We start from the raw sequence: 17493 nt of genomic DNA, 5'->3' as shown, positions 1-17493 counted from the left end.
TCTCCTCAAAAGCGTAACCTCATGAACGATCCTAGTTGCGACCCGAGCTTCTTCTTCAACCTCCAGCTCTGAAATCTACTTCAACTTAGCAGGCGCGTTGGCGGCAATGAGCCACCTATAGCGGAGGAATGTAAGCTCTAACTTGTGTTCTGCAACGGGAAGATTGAATATAATGCATGTGCAACCCGCCACACTCCAAAGTCACGCTCGAGAACCATCTATAAGACCGCCCTGAGTCCTCAACTCTCGATTTGGGTTTCCGACATATTGTTGGTCGTAACCAAACTGACAAGCGAACCGACATGATAGATAAGGCTCTATGTGACAGCGATTCTTCACTCAGAAGACAAGATACCCAAGTCGAATATTCATCAACCATCTGAAGCAGCCCACATTGAGGAAAGTGTGACCCGTCCCCGGCCTTTCTTCATCAATCAGCAAATCATCGTACTGGCCGGAGAATCGTAGGAAGCATGTAAAGAGCTCACAGAACTTATGAATCTGCAGTTGTCGCCTCACCTCAAGGAACAACCGCGCCTCCCATTTACAATCTTCTAACAGCTGTACCAAAGTTGCAGGGATCCGCGACACTCGACGCCAACATCAAGTCAGGACGGTGAAGAGCTAACCACGCCATCAGATAGGTATAAAGAAGTTCAACCTTGGCAGTAGGGATCTCGGTTGTCGGCTTGCTTCCCACCTGTGTGAATCCGGTGACCAATTATCGAAGCTCGCAATGTATGTCGGCAACCATCGCCGGAAGTAAGGAGAGATCTTTCACATAAGCAAGTTGGACGGCTGGAAGGATGACCTCTATCGGTAAAGAGTCTAAAAATTGGTGCGGCACGCGCACTTCTTCAGCCAAATAGCGAGATATCCCGCCAGAAGAGTCATAGGCTGAATCCACTTCTGTGCGTGCAACAGAAAAGTCCGGAACTTAGTCCTCATCGGAAACTTGCCCTCGACAGTAGGAGTGGTATATGATTGGGCACTAATCTTCTCAATCAGTTCGTTAATTGCTGAGGGAGTCAGAGGTTCTAGTTCACAAATCGCTTCGCCAGAGTCATCCTCCAAATGCTTGAACAAATAGTCGACGAATTGCTTCAAGCTCAATTGTGGGAACTTCTTCCTCGCCATGATACCGACGCTCGTTAAAGTCGTTTGATAATGACACGTGAGATCCCACAATGTGTCGTAGCAAGCAGGGGAGGCCATCTTCATCTGACTCAATTGACGACCGGAGGGAAAATATTCTTGATAAGGGATGTCGCTCATCGGTAGATCCGAAACCTTCTGCATCTTATGTAGGGCAAGCCTCAACTCTCCATGTTTTGTCAGGAAGGTATTAGTGTCCGGGTTGTAAAGTTCTAACAACGCAAGGAAATGATGCACACTGACTGGCAATCCATACATATTGGCGCGAACGGGCGTATACAATCCACTAGAATTCAGCTTCACACTCCATCGGCCAATAACATAGCTCGTCATACGAGCCCACCATTTGTTGTCTGAGGAATAGACCCAGACAAAACATCTATGGCCTTTCGCAGGCGGCTCTCTTCCTAACCTTGTGAGACGATTCCTCACCATGTTGGCGATGATTGACAGCTCATTCGGCGGTGCGGTATTTTGGCCCAGCACGTCAGGATGGAGTCCACGGACGTAATTTCTATCACTGGAGCTCGGAGTCTTTTGATGGGTAATGTACCCACAGTGAACTCGCTCCTGCTCTTCTGTAAGACGTCAAGACATCTCTCAATTCGCAGCCTGTGTCTTTAAGCGTGCCAGTAAATAATGGCAAGGGATCGGGGGAAGATATAACAGACTCTCACCATCTTCATTTAACCACTTCTCTTCCGCGAGAGTCAAAACGGCTAGATCTTCGACGGAATTGCCGAACAGATAATCAAGCTTCCTCAAAGTCTGAGTGGAGCTTGGGTCTTTAGTGAGCGGGGCATCGGTGATCAGTCGTCGCAGCATACGACGATCCCCCTCTCGCACAAGCTGAGGAATTTCCTCAGGCTCATCCGGATTGAATCGAGGAACTGCAGCTATAAACGGTGCATCCTCAACGGATGCGTAAGCCTCATCACTGTGACCACTTGCCGTGCGAGACGAGAACGCCTCTAAGGGGAATTCGACTGAAACAAATAATGTGTATTTCTTAAACGCAATTTGAAGAATATTTTCAAGGCAATACAAGGAGTCGAACTCATTTCAAAATCCGTGAGATAGAGTCATTACCTTGTAATTGGCAAGACGATTTCAGCTGTTGCACACACACGAGAGACAATGTACATTGTGGCGTAAATAACGTGACAATATACCCCACAAATGAGGGTTTTGACCAAGCAAAATACATTTTTTAAACGTCGACCCCCACAAATGAGGGTATTAGCTCTTCCTAAATGCCTCACAAAGGAGAGCAAATGAGGGTGTAATATTCAGAATACCAATTTTGAATTTACGAACAAAAATGATGAAAACTTATCCCCGAATGATGAAGTCTCTCTCTCAGTTGGCTGAGAGGCTGATCGACTCCTCAGGATGCATGACCTCTTAGGAGACATGGTCAATCTGTAAGAAGGTTGAGATAAAAAATCCAAACGTGAGAGGTTAAACCAGCCCAAAAGCTCGTGAAAAATATCCTAAAACTCAGTTTTATTGGGAATTGAGGCGCATAAGTCCGTAATTAAAAGGAAAATTGCGAATTTTAGCTGAAATCCTACAGAAGTAAGGATTTTCCGCTTAAAATTCAATTAAAGCCTACGGGTCGCATACAGCTAAACGCCCCGAGTTCAGTTATCAACCAATGTCAAGCCAAGGCCTCGGTTATCACCTAAAACAAAAAAAAGGGGGCTAAAGACTAGATGCATTCAAACCCAATCTAAAGACTTCAGTTTCTCACAATTAAAATGAAAACCAAGCCAAGGAGGGGGCTCGGTTCATATCCAAAATAAATTAAAGATCAATTCTTGTCAAGAGTTTTAATTATCGTCCGAAACCAAATACCCAAGTTCGTTTCGAGCCCCACACACGAACAAGCTCAGTTTCGGCTTAATTCAAGACCAAAAACAATATATTGGTTATCACCCAAAAGGGTCTTAAACAAAATCAAAACAAGAGTGGAGTTTCAACTATTATCCAAAGGGATCTCATCCAAGATTAAGTTCGGATATTGACCAAAAAACGAACGAACAAGGGAGCGCGACACGTACAAAATTAATTTTTTGTTCGCAACTAAAGTTTCAGATCGAAGAGCTAATTTTCAATCGAACCAAGAACTAGAACCTCGGTTGTCATTCTCCAAAGCCCCCAAAAGTTCGATTTTCGTCCAAAATTATGAATCAAATGATCAATTGTTACCCGAAATTGAAAGGGAACGAAATCAGTAAAAGAGTAAGAGGAGAGGCCGAACCTTGAAGAGGTTGAGGCTTGGGAAGAGCTTGAAATCCTCCACACACTCAACGTTGATCCCTATTTGATACAAGAGGAGAACAAGAGTTTAGCACAATTGATAAGAGGAAATTTTCAGTATCATAGCCAAACCGAACCCCAAAGATCAATCAAAATTAGGGTTTCAATCCTCTCAAAAAAAAAAGAAACTAGAATTTGAACTTGGAATCGGAGTTAGGGATGAGCTTACCCGAGATTGGAGAAGAGGAGTTCAGTGAAAAGAATCCAAGTGAAAAGAATCCAAGAGAAGTGCCCAAACTTGAAGTGGGAAAATCAAAACCCTATCATTCAAAATCCAAACCAAAACCCATGAATTCAAGGACAAGAGTTCAAATCACTCTCTTAAACCGAAATTAAACACACAAAGTCAAGGCCATAAGGAGAAGCTTACTCAAGTTTCAAGAAGATTGGAGCTTGAAGGGAAAGAATGTCCCAAATACCCAAACCCTAACTTTTGAGAGGTGAAGGATTCGGCCAAGATCAAGAGCTCTTGAAGGGTTTAAAAAGGGAGCTTGGAGGAGTTAGGAATTCTCGTTGGGAGAGAAGTCCAAAGTCGAAGGAAGAAGAAAGAAAAAAGAAAAAAAAGATTGAAGGAAATCGGGTTTCAAGAACCCAGAACCGTCAACCCTGGACCGCCCTCCGTGCGAGACACTTTCTTGTGTCTCGCACACGTGCGAGACACAAGAGTGCCTCGTGCCCAGGGAGGGTCCCGCAGGTGTTCTCGTGTGTATTTTCGCCTGTTTTGGCCTATTTTCACCTGTTTTTGACATATTCGAGGTACGCATTCACACTCCAATGAGTATACGAGTATAAACTACATCTCCTTGAACCTCTAACGGGTACACGAGGTTAAACTGATTCCCAAAACTCCGATGAGTATACGAGTATAAACTGATCCTCTGTGCTCCAACGCTTTAAGAGCTTAAACTGTGTAGATTCCAGTTAACGTATGAGTATAAACCGTATTAACGCCGATCAACGCGTTACAACGAATATCAACACTGATTAACACGTCGATAATTTCGCTAGAAAAATGGTTAATTGTGTTTATGTTGCAACGGAGATCGACGTCGCTCAACGCGTCGATAATTTCATCAAAATATGGCTCAGAATAATTTTCAGGTCATATTTACCCCTGAGAGTTCAATCGCAATTCAAATACAAACTCCTGACGAAGATGATCAGTTCAACGTCGATTCGACGACACAAGCTAAGTCAGATATCAACACACCAATTTCAATTCAAGGTTTCGACAACGATCAGACGATAAACGTAACACCAGAAGAATTTCAGACTATTCGACAAAATACTGAATAGAGTGAGAGCTGAAGAAGTCAAAAAATTAAAGGTTGGGTCTCTTATCCAAAGTATTCCAGACTCATCTATAAAAGAATGAGGCTTAAACACTTTAGAAAGGGTATCTATAAGCGTTAAAATTTACCTATAGATTCCCACGCGCAGCTCGAGACAAAAAGAAGACGATGAACGTCATCATCTGAGTCAAAGAAGTTAATTTGATGCCAAAAGGAAACAAAGGAACATGTGAAGGAACGCGCGAATCGGTGAAACAAAGAAGCACGAAAATCGACGAAATAGCAGAACAAAACACACGCCAACATGTCTCACCTGCGAGACGCCTCAATGTGTCTCGCACACATATCAGTGCCTCACCCGATCAGCCTCCCGACGACGCATTTTTGAATAGATTTCTTGTGATTCGTTCGTTCCAGTGGCCTCCTAACTACCTTGGGGTTATCTTTAAATATGGTAAAGCCGTTATTAACTGAAGATAAGGCCAAATCACGAATTCTTATCCGCAAACATGGCGTTCAAGCCCTATAAATACTCATTTTCGTGCATTTGTGAAGGGTACTGACAGTTGACTGACGAACATGAGAGAACCCACGTTTCCAGAGCAGAGCCACGATTTACAGAGAGAGGGGCGAGGTCTTGGGAATTTTCTGAATATAAAGGGAGAATTTCGAGAGATGCATAGTCTTTCATCCGTTTCCTTGAGATCAGACCTTGTTTTGATCTTGAGAAGAGTGGTAATCTCACTTTGTTGAGGTTATTCACTTATATTCTAAGTTTCCTCGATTGAAACAAAAAACATCAAGTCTTCTTTCAGATCAACCCGGATATGTTATTCGACGATCTACGGATCAAAGCGTCCCGACACAGACAAAGATCCCACGCAAGCAGCGACCGATAAACGATTCTGCGTGTGTTTCTAGGAATTTTTTGTTTATTTCATTTGTGTAAGCGAGAAGTCCTATAAAAATGCTAGGCTCTCTTTGAATCTGTAATTGATAAACAATTGTAATGGATTCCATAATGAAATCAATTTTCGACACAAACACAAACAAAGTACAATGCAAACTAATGAAGTCTCTTTCATGCAACAGTAACAAAAAGGGCGGGAATGTTAATCTTTGGGAAGAAAAGGTACAAAGTGAAAGTCCAGTAGCTGCACTATATTGCCCTAATCAAAGCAATTCTGCAAATTTTCACAAAATTTACATAAAACACATATTGATATCTCAATTTTACTTAATTAAGATCTATCAAACCTCATTACTTGGCAAATGAAGAGGACTCCACCTGTAATCGGAAGCAGCGGGGAAATTGGCGCCGGAGAGGACTTCAGAGGCGTCCACGTGTCTCTGATCATCATCGAGAGTGCTTCCATACTCACTTTTAATCGACCACGAGTCCGCAGCCACCGACCGATCGTCATCATATTTTAATAAAGAGAGAGAGAGAGAGAGAGGGAGAGAGGGAGAGGGAGAGAGAGAGAGAGGGAGAGGGAGAGGGAAAAAGGGAAGAGGAGGAGATTTGGGGATCGCTTGAAATCGCAACTATGAACTCAAAAATTGAGAGACGAGCGAGATCGGTCTGAAATCGGGTTGGGTTGGGGATCCATTGAGAATAATAAGGTGCATTTTGGGAGCGCAGAGTTGGGCCTTGGATTGCGAGTCCAGCGTTTTTCAACTTCGAACTCAACGTTCGGCTTCGTTCTGGGCCTGGATTGCAAATTGATTATTTCATAGGAATATTAAGGGCCAAAAACGCGAGTTGGAAGCCCAACCCAACAGCTGGTATTAATTTAGAATAATAATCTCTCTCCCCGCATCCTCTTCCTACTCAAATAAAAGTTTACTTGTCTCATCTTTTTGACAAGGCTAAATGACACTTAAATATATTATTGTTTGATTATATTTACATTTAAATACTCTAAGTAATAAAAGTAACACCGTAATTCTCCAAGTTGTAAAACATAACATTTTAATACTCTAAATTGTAAAAAATTAGCACATTCATGCCTTTTATTAGTTGTCACGAGAATATTGCTAGGAATATATCCTGACCATTGGTAGAATGTATTAAAGTACTATTTTCTTACAATTTACGACATCAAAATGCTATTTTTTATAATTTAAAGTGCTATTTTTTACAGCTTAAAATATTAAAGTATAAATTTGGTGAAATAATAGGGTATTTAAGTGCCAGTTTTTTACAACTTAAGGTATTAAATTGCTACTTTTTTGCAACTTAAGGCATCAAAATGCTACTTTTTATAACTTAGGGTATTTAAGTGTAACTTTTGATGAGTAAGCCAGGACCTTATGGGGTCCGGGCTTTCTGATACATAACTCAAACCGAGTCGTGTTCAATTCTGCAAGCGCAGCAGAAGCATCTGAAATAGTCTTGAACCCGGCAAAAATTAATTTACCATTTGCTTAAGGGAAGTTTCTTAATATTTTGAAAGTTAGGAGATGTTACATGATAATAATTGCCCAAAGGTGTGTATGCGTGTATTTTTTTGGTGGCGGGGGTTACTTTTGACATTTAGCCTATTTTACATATGAGATTAATGGGTATCATATGTCATATGAGGAGATTTTCTCATATACAATGATGTCGCACAATCTCTACAAAGTATAGTTATGAGTCATTCTCTCTCCTATTTTATTCACTTGTGAAGATTGTGAGATTGTGCCACATCGTTGTATACGAGGGAATCCCCTCATACGGCACATGATACTCATTAACCTCTTTCTATCTAATCTAATCTAATATCTAATACTAATATAAAAGTGGGTTGCTATGTTAAAACATTTCTTTCAAAAATGCCCTCCAACACATTCATCCATACATACATGAAATGCACAAACACTTAATTTTTCACAAGCTCATCATTTACTACACATCCACCAGTCATACATACATATGCATTCTCAATTTTTCATAACCTCCATATTTATGACCAAAGCATGTGTACATGCATAAACGCATGGGTATTATCTCATATCTCATATATAATATTGCACATGGGTACTATTATCATGCATATAATTATTTGGAAGAGAGTTCCGATTTTGAACATTTATAATGAATCAATGTCTAAAAGAGAGTTCATTTTTATTACTGATCTTCTATATATGTTTATATATTGATGATACTTTTTTTAAATAAAATAAATTATAGTTTACTTTTACCATAAGTTGGGCATATAATAATGGAAGGTTACTGTGAATGAATTAGCAACTAATGTATTTATGTAAAAAAAAATTACTTCAAGAACAAAATATTTCATCCAGCTGATTGAGAATTTGCACATGCAGATATCTTACTAATTATTTAGAAGAGAGCTCCGATTTTGAACATTTGTAATGAATCAATGTCAAAAAGAGAGTTCACTTTCATTCTTGATCTTCTACATATGTTTAAATATTGAAAATAATTTTTTAAAAGAACATAACTTATCTTTTACTTTTATCATATATGTTCACAAAATTCTATCTTATTAGTTTTGAACAAAGTTTGAAAATTTGAATTGATATTTTTAGGCCGTATAAAGCAAAAAAATTATTATGAAAATGCAAAAGAAAAAATAATGTTCACGTGCAACGCACGTGCACTATACTAGTATAACCAAGCAGATGAAAAGGTAGGTGGATGAAAGCCAGGGAAACCTTCCCACCTATTAATTCAACGCTAGAGAAGCATACGCCTACTACTTTTATGAGACGCGGAAGGGAAAGAAAATGATGAACTTAACTACATCAACTTCTGCCTTAATGAAGTTGGATTTGGATCGGCCTCTCCGTTGCCACTTCGACGTAACTAGTATCTACATGACTATGATTTATTAATTATTCACAAATTTAATTTGATTTGAATAGTCTCAAAAAAAGAAATGGATTCGATGGAGACCTCTCGCGGTCCGACTCAAATTAATTGGAATATTTGATGGACACCACAAATTCCAACTAGATCTGATCGTGTTACGAAGCGTGGTTAACAGTCTACGTTGGTCGCGAAATCAAAGTCAAAAACGAGTGTGCATCTTGGATCCACGGAAGCTACGCAAACATCGTGGAGCACACGGGGGATCGGTAGGAAAACTGAGCTATCTTGTTACCGGTGAGTTTTTGATCAAATATATCATTTTAGTTTAACCAGGGAACAAACCCATGTGTTTACAAAATTATGAGGATAATCTGTAGCTTATGGGGGACCCCCAAAAGGACACGGATCATGTGCAACATTCTAACTAATTAACTTGGTGGCTTAGCACAAAGTTGAGAACTTCCTCGATACCGCATCAAGTTTTTTTTTAGGCTCGAGTCGCATCATGTCCTTGTCCTACTTACTAGTTAGCGCGCGAACAACCAATTTTTGTTGCGGCCATGTTTCTCATTAAAGACCAAGGGGTAACTACAGAAAACCTCATCAACTTTTGGAGAATCGACGTAAACCTCCATCAACTTTTTTTTATTATTCCTATGAAGTAGGGCTGAGCATGGTTCGGTCCAAACCGAAAAAACCGACCGAACCGATCCGAACCGACCCGAAAAAATCGGTTTTATGAGTAGGACGGTTCGATTCGGTTTGAAAACTTTTCAACCCGAACCGACCGAATATAGTGCAATACTACCCATTCTGATCTCAAACCCTACCCGACCCGTCCCCAAAGAGTCAAAAGACTCAAACTCTAAACTCATTTTCTGGATCATTATGGGTTAAAAACAATATCATTATATCAGTATTTAATGCTTCATAATCTCCTACTTTGTTGATATTTTTTAACACAATTTGTTGTTTGATAAGAAGTTTGATGAAGTTAGAACCGAACAAATCGAACTGAAACGCACTGAACCGATTTGCAACAGTTCGGTTCGGTTTTGAATTATAGGCGGCTCGGTTCGGTTGTTCAAATTTTGCTAAAAACCGAACCGAACCGACCGTTGCACACCCCTACTAAGAACTTTAGGGGTTGTTGTACGTATCATTTTTATTTCACTAAATTTTACATGAAAAATTCTCATATGGTCTCTAAATTAGCATCACCTATTCTAACATCTCATATGGTGAGCATGCGCGACAAAAAAAATTCCTCAATCCCAAAAGGTTACTTTTTTAATTAAAAAAAAAAGTATTTTTGGACTGAAAAGGAATTTTGCATCTTTTTTTTAGGTCATGTGCTTACCAGTGACACATGATGGTTGATTGTGCTAATATAAAGATTAAAAGATAAATTTTTAGATAAGCTTCAGTAAAATAAAATAGCTGATGAGTAAGTGCAATAACTCCTAAAAGTCAGAAGGGGTTTATTCTAATAATAAAAGTTAATGGGGGTTTACTGGAGCTTCCCAAAAAATTCATGGGGGTTTTATGTAGTTAAGTGTTAACCCTAAAACAAAACTTTTGCCTTCACCATCCATTGTTTTCCAAAGCTTGGGCAGCCTGACGCGACTGGTCCCTGAGAATTCCACCCCATATAATCCAACGGAATAGTATAACAAACATTATATACATAAGTTACTGTAATCATCAGGGAAAAAAAAATTAGAAAACCTTCATCGTTCTACCCATTTGCAGTTAATTAACGTATGAATCAAGTACTAATTAATAAATAAAGAGCTTGAACTATATATGAGCAAGGTTCAGGTCATCCAAATAGTTTCGGGTCTGTATTTTTTGACCCAAATACAACATGTTCGATGTCATGTGTTGAGGGTTCGGAATAGATTAGAGTTAATTTGGTCCATCATGATTAAAATCATTCGAAATTATACTCGTTTTCTAAACTAAATCTTAGAAAGAATGCGAGGATTTACTCGGATTTTTATGGGATTTCAACTAGCATTGATCGACTCTAGCCTCTAGGGAGATTAAGCAAAGCAAAATGATTAATTAAAAGCTTGGGTTTACTGGATGAGTACGTCATACATTTTAACGCTGACTTTTATTTGTTCGAACGTTCGCATCGATCGATGAGGAGGTTGCAGCGTCAGTTCATTCTTATGTTTGATTTTAATTATTTTAGAAGTAAGTTTCTTTGTCTCTGCTTTATTTAGCAATAATTTTTATTTCTTGTGTAAAAAGTCAACTACCTGTTGTTGAAGAGTCAAGAGTGTCTACCTACGAAATGGAGTGTCAAATGATTGAATATTCCTTGCGTGTTTTAGCGGCATAAAAATGCTACACAAGAAGCTTGCTTATGTTGTAAATAATAGAAAGTGTTGTCACGAAATCTAAATAACATATTAATAAAGAAATTTCTAAAGTCAAAGTACAGCAGTGGCGGATCTACAACCTCTTGAGTGGTGGTTCAAAACATCTCCACCCCTCCTAAAATATAGTAAGATGAAGTTGGATCCACAGGAGCCTCGAGAAGAAACTGAACGCCCATGCTCGTCATAACCTCGAGAATAGAACGGAGGGGGAGGTGCTCGACCGGGTTGAGGGGTTGAGGATGAGGTGGGGTGGTGGGGGAGCTTGGTGGCGTCGCTGGTTGTGGGCGACGGCGGCGTGGTGATCGTGGTCGGAGAATAGAACGGAGGGGGAGGTGCTCGGGTTGAGGGGTTGAGGATGAGGTGGGGTGGTGGCGGAGCTCGACGGCGTGGGGGGTTTGGAGGTGGTGGAGGAGGCGGAGAAGAGTAGGGGAGGTCGAGGCGATGGGCTCGGATGGAGCTCGAGGCGCTGTGGGTGAAGCTCAAGGAGCTGGAGTTTGAGGTGGTTCAAGGGAACCACCTTGAACAAAGGTGGCTCCGCCACTGAAGTACAGCTATAACTTATGTTAAACAACATGATAATAATTATTTGCTCAAGAGTTATTAAATATTAATTGAATATTTTCAAAATTAGAGTTTTAAATCGATAATTCAATTTCTACATTGGATTGTGTCACAAGAGGATTTCTTTCTTCTTCTTCTTTAGAACGTGAAAAAGAATAATGGAGGATGAGACATGAAGCATGTGTTGTTAATACTATAGTAATCACTAATAATATTATTAAGACCAACTTTAACGCTAATAACTCTAATAGCGTTAATGACACCTACATAAAACTAACATTAACCCTACTTACCCAATCAACTATATATATATATGCTATATGTGTGTTTTATAAGTTTGTTTGTGATGTGTAAAAGTGTTATTTAATCAAACAATGTTTTTCAAAATTAGCGTGATATATAACACAACAATTTCACAGGGCAAAGCCCTCATGCCGGTCAATGTATTGGTGACAATCGCTTATGGCACCTTCAAGAGTATACATATGACAAGGAAGACAAAAAGAAGGACAACCTCGAGTTTGTGTAATGATTCTATTCCATATATGAAATTTGTATTTAGTCTTTAAAATCTTATTATTTTTCCAATCAGTCCTTCCATTAGTTATTTTGGCTAATCACTAACTAACTTTGGTTGGGCAACTTCTTAGTTTGAAATAACTTAAACAAAGGGATGTTATAACTAGTGTATGAGTAATGTTTGTTGCCATGACCACTAGTGACTACATTCTTGGATGATAATATGTTCGAATAGGAAAGCATTTAGGAATAGAAAATTGCTTTTGAGTTTTTTTGGTACATCGGTTTATTGGAACAAATATATCAAGTTTGTACAAGTTATAATTTAATTAGTATTTAATAAATTAAATCATGCATTTCTCTATTATTTACAATTTTTTATCTTGATATTGTAATTTTTAATTATTAGTTGTGATTTTAGGCGATCCGGACCCACACACTCTATCTATGAAGGACAATGACAGGATCGTCATAACTATTACAGGAAAAAAGTATAAGTACAAATATCCATTACGGGTGTTTGGGGCTCGACGGTGCTAATACACTTCATCCTCCACATATCTATGGCAGCACCTTCGACGGGACCCATGACACCGACATCAACGCCACCTTCATTTGTGCAGCCACATGTCGTGTCTCCGGGCTTGTATCTCATTAATTGTGACACATGCTATTTGGTTGGTAAGATTGATCCGACACTTTACCGCCAGGTGACGACGAAGCTATTCTCCATTTTGCCTCAGCCACAATTGGAGATTGTTCTACCTCACATCATATCTTCCTTGTCCGGCATGATTCACGATGATTTATTTATGGAGATTGTACCTTAGTTGAGCATGAGATTCAGATTTATGCAGACCGGTGCACATGTATGTTTACATAACCCTTCATTGACTTTGATGATTGCTTTAGTGTAGGTCACTATGTTTTATTATCTTTATAGAAATTCTTTGAATAAAGAACGTACACAATGGATATGTTAGCTTCAAATTTAAAAAAACTAAGTATAGTTTCTATATTTAACATATAGGATGAGGGTATAAAATAGTTACATTTTGTGTTGCTCCTAAGTTAACTCGATGAAATATGATATTCAATTTTCTTGGAGTTATGCAAACTAGTATTCAATTTTTAATTTTTTAAGATTACTAACTTCATCACTATATATACGTGACATGCAACTTAAGTTATAATAAGTTGTAGGTTGTGAGGTTTTTTAACATGACGTGTTTGAATTTTTTTTAAAAGCATGAATAACACTTGTAATACACAAAAAAAGGGTTTTCTTAAATAATAGTATAGATTATATTATTTTGTTAAAATTTTGCGTGCTTTGAATACGTAGTTATTTTATGTTAAGGCTACTGATGTTGTGGCCTTGTGGGGAGCAATAGTGGCATGAATGAGTGGCATGCAGCTGGCGAAGATGATCAGGAAGAGGAGGTTGAGCTCGGTATCTAAGTTTTTATTTTCTATCTTATCTATCTTGTGTGTATGGGATATTACATCATCCGTAGGAGTCTTAAACATTTGCTTGACTATGATAGATTTCTTATTTCATGACTTATTATATATGTGTGTATGATGAAACTATGTTGGGTTTTGGATATTGTTAGATATTATTCGATGTTTTATTGGATTGTGAATATGTGATATGTTAAATTTGACATTACTCGGTATTATTGGATTTGGGTGTGGATATTGTTGGATTTGGATGTGGATATTGTTGGATTTGGATGTAGATGGAAATATTTGATTAGAATGCGATGGATATATGTTTATACAAGTCAAGAGCGTGGCAGAGGAAATGCAAATCTGCTGCTGGAAATGCATATGAACCATCGTCGACGACCTTGCCATCGTAGATGGTATCCTAGACGGCATAGCCATCTAAGATGTGAAAACCACATCCTAGATAGTTTGTACCGTATAGGATGTATCCTAGACGGCCGAGTTGTCTAGGATGTGTTACAACATCCTAGACGGCTATGTCGTCTAGGATCCATCTAGGATGTGACAACGTATCCTAGAGGGTTGTGCCGTCTAGGATGTATGCCAGTCTGAGATGACTTTTCTAAACGGCTACACCGTCTGTGATGCTTCATCCTAGATGGATTTATTGCCGAGGGCGTATCCTAGACAGACATCCGTCTACGATAGGTATCATAGATGGTTTTGGGTTACATCCTAGACGGTTTCAGTCGTCTAGGATGGGTGGATCTCTACTAGTGATAGGTCAAATTGATAGGAATCATCTTCAAAGTTTTTTTTATATTGAAACTATCTAATAAGTTAATTTACATTCTAATCAACTACTTTAGGCAATTTTTGTTTAAAATATATCCGCTGTCCAAAATACTCTCCACCCTCCTCATTTATCCCACCTCCACTCCTCATCCCATCTCAGCATTCTTCCTTCATCCATGCTTCTCCTTCATCTATCCTCCTATCTGTCACATCTCCTCCCTCTTCCTCTCTCTCCCTCATTCTGCCCTTCTCCTCTTCAATCCACATACTTTTATTTCTCTTCAATCCCACCTCAACCTCCTCCCTCTTCCTTATCTATCACAATCGTAGTTTGCATGAATGAAGACCAGAGCGGAGGTCAGATGGATGAGGAGGGAGAAGAGAGGAGGGTAGATCTAAGTGGAATGGGGTTAATTGGGGGTGGTTAAGGAGGATATTTTCGAAAATTACTCTAAAGTTGTTTGATTGAAAGCTAAATCTACTTTGTAAGATGATTTCTATATAAAAAAAACTAGTGTGCACCCCGTGCAAAGCACGCCTCCCTTTTTTTAAGCATTGCATTTTGAACTCGTCTCCCTCTAAGTTTTAATACATTTAATTTAATTATTATATATTTAAAATTAAAAATTATATATACTCCTCTATACTTAAAGAATGATCCAAGTTTAGTACATTTGAATTTAATTTATAAATCATATCTACTCCTCTATACTTAAAGAATGATCAAAGTTTTAGTACATTTGATTTATTTTACTGCTTATGATACAGTAAATTACTGTAGTATAAATAGTAACTTCAATTATGGAGAAAAAAAATTGATTTACTGTTTATGCTATAATAAATTAATGTAGTATGAACAGTAACTTTGAGTAAACATGAACAACATTTACTGTAGCATTTTACTGCAGAATGAACATTGATTCTTTGGATTCTCCTTTTAAATATAGAGGAGTAGATACTTTGAAGGTAGTTGATACCGATTTGACTTTTTTTTAAAGATAATATTCATGAAAAGAAGCTACCTAAAATTACACTTCTACCTAGCTATAGCCCATTACACTTTCTATTAAAAAAATACTTTGAGGCTACATGCAAGGTCCACTTGCATTCAAAATTAGTCTCAGTTAGGGGGTGTTTGTTTCACCAAAAAAATTGGCATTTAGTATGGATTATAAGTTTTGGGATCAAAAAGTGAGTTTTTTTTTGGGTATTTTGGGATTCTATATATGATGTTTGTTTTAAGAAATTTTTTAGAATAATGAATCCCAAAAATACAAAAAGTGCCCAATTTTTAGAATTTGTCAAATTCTCTCAATTTGAGAGGATTTTGACAAATTTCATAAATAAGTGTGCTTACCTCTCAATTGAAGAGGATTTGACAAATCTCAATTTTGTCTTTTTGTGGGAGGTAACCTCACCAAGATAGCATATTCATCATATTACAAAATTTTAGCATTTGGCAATACTACAATTTGAGCTTGAAATAAACAAAATATTACAAATTGTAATATTCCAAATCCAAAAATATTAATGAAACAAACAACATTTTAGAAATCCCAACCCATAACAAAATACTTATGAATTTTAAATCCCATGGTGAAATCCATATTCTAAAATTATAGGATTACCGTACTCCAAACATACGGGAAAGAAAAACAATCAGATGGAGGATCATGCAGACAAAAATATATAGAAAGAAGGAGATTTTAACATATACTATTAGCCAAACCTCCTCCTTTTTCTTCCTTATTATTCCTCAAATTGTTTTTTCCCCAAACTAATATGCATCACGCTTTTATTGATGATCCTTTAGTCCACTTTTTTTCCCCACCGAATTCTTCATGCGTCTTTCTTTCACACTTCTTTCCTTAATTAAACTAGTCCAAATCCAACTTGAATTGATCGAATTGAACCGATTGGACTAATTTTGATCAATTCGATTCGATTTTAAATATAGAGTAATTCATCTTATCTCGTCAAAATTGGTAAAACCAGACTGAAAAAAAAAAAAAACGTTTGCTCACCCACAGAACATGACCAAGGGTAGTTGTCGTCTTCAGCTCCACTCCAGTCCCCTTATCCAGCCGTTCAAAAGTTCCCCACCGTTCCATGATAACAAAACACCAAAACATCTTTACATCCAGCCCGCGGGCCCCACACGCTAGCTACCTTACACACACGCATGATCAGGATCCAGCCCACGCTCCACATGAGTCCATGGCCCTCATCCTCCCCCTTCACGCGCATCCAGCAAGCTTACCCGCTGGGCCCCCACCACAACAGCCTGCTCCTCCCGTATAACAGACGCGCCCCTTCACCCCTCCCCCAAAACTGTCACCGCTAATCAAATCTTCACCGAAGAGAAGAAAAAAAGCAAAAAAAAAAACAAACGACTGGAATGGGAAACTAACATTTCGTGCACCCTCACCCGGCGCCACCCGGGGACCGCAACCAGATCGTCCTCACCCACCTCGCAGATCCGGCCACGTCAGCGCCGGGTCCCACACGTCGGCCGCCGACCTCATGCTCGACTTCCCGGCGCCACTTCCTCGTCAGCTCCGCTCCCTCCTCATCGGCCGCCGCTTCCTCCCCTCTCCGCCGACGAGGACTTCGAGCCGCCGTCACGCGTACGTCATGTTCCCATGTCAGGGTCAACTCTCTGGTCAACGCCAGCCGACATGGCGCCCCTTATCTTGGCGGCCGGGAAAGGCGGTTAGGAAGCGACGGAGGGAGCGCACGTGTATTGACGGAGGTGGCGCCCGGCCGCGGCGGAGCGAGGCAGGATGAGTCGGGTGACGGAGTTTAGGAATCGGTTGAGTTTGTGTAGGTCGAGGAGGCCGTCGTTGGAGACGATAGTGGAGGAGACCTGTGCTTGTTAATTTTTGTGGGGTTTTTTTATAATTACTTTTTTATTCCACTTTAATCATGGGTTTTGAGTGATAAAGGGGAGGAACTGTTATTAATTTGTAAAAAAATTTTAGAGGTGTAAAATTTTTATGATATATATGGTGATAATCACTATGTATTGGATTGGATTAATTGGTTGGCTTCGTAAATGGATCGAGTTATTACCATAAATAAAGCTTTTACTTTGTCGTATATTTGTTCTCTTTTGTTTTTTTTTTTTTTTTTTGGGGGGGGGGGGGGGGGGGTGTGAATCACGGAAATTGCTAATGGATTCCCAATC

The 17493-nt window shown here is 39.1% G+C and overlaps 1 protein-coding gene across 1 annotated transcript in view; it reads right to left on the bottom strand.

Moving 5' to 3' along the window:
* The window catches only part of LOC109849644 (protein-lysine N-methyltransferase mettl10), a 26322-nt gene extending 20109 nt beyond the window's left edge, over positions 1-6213 (bottom strand). The window contains exon 1 of the mRNA XM_020419840.1: positions 6058-6213. The gene's annotated coding sequence lies outside the window, so the exon portion shown is untranslated. The remainder of the gene's footprint in view (positions 1-6057) is intronic.

The sequence above is a fragment of the Asparagus officinalis genome, chromosome 1, assembly GCF_001876935.1.
Source record: "Asparagus officinalis chromosome 1, Aspof.V1, whole genome shotgun sequence".
Lineage (NCBI taxonomy): Eukaryota > Viridiplantae > Streptophyta > Magnoliopsida > Asparagales > Asparagaceae > Asparagus > Asparagus officinalis.
The sequence above is the reverse complement of the archived record's forward strand: the minus strand, read 5'-3'. Positions and strand labels throughout refer to the sequence as shown.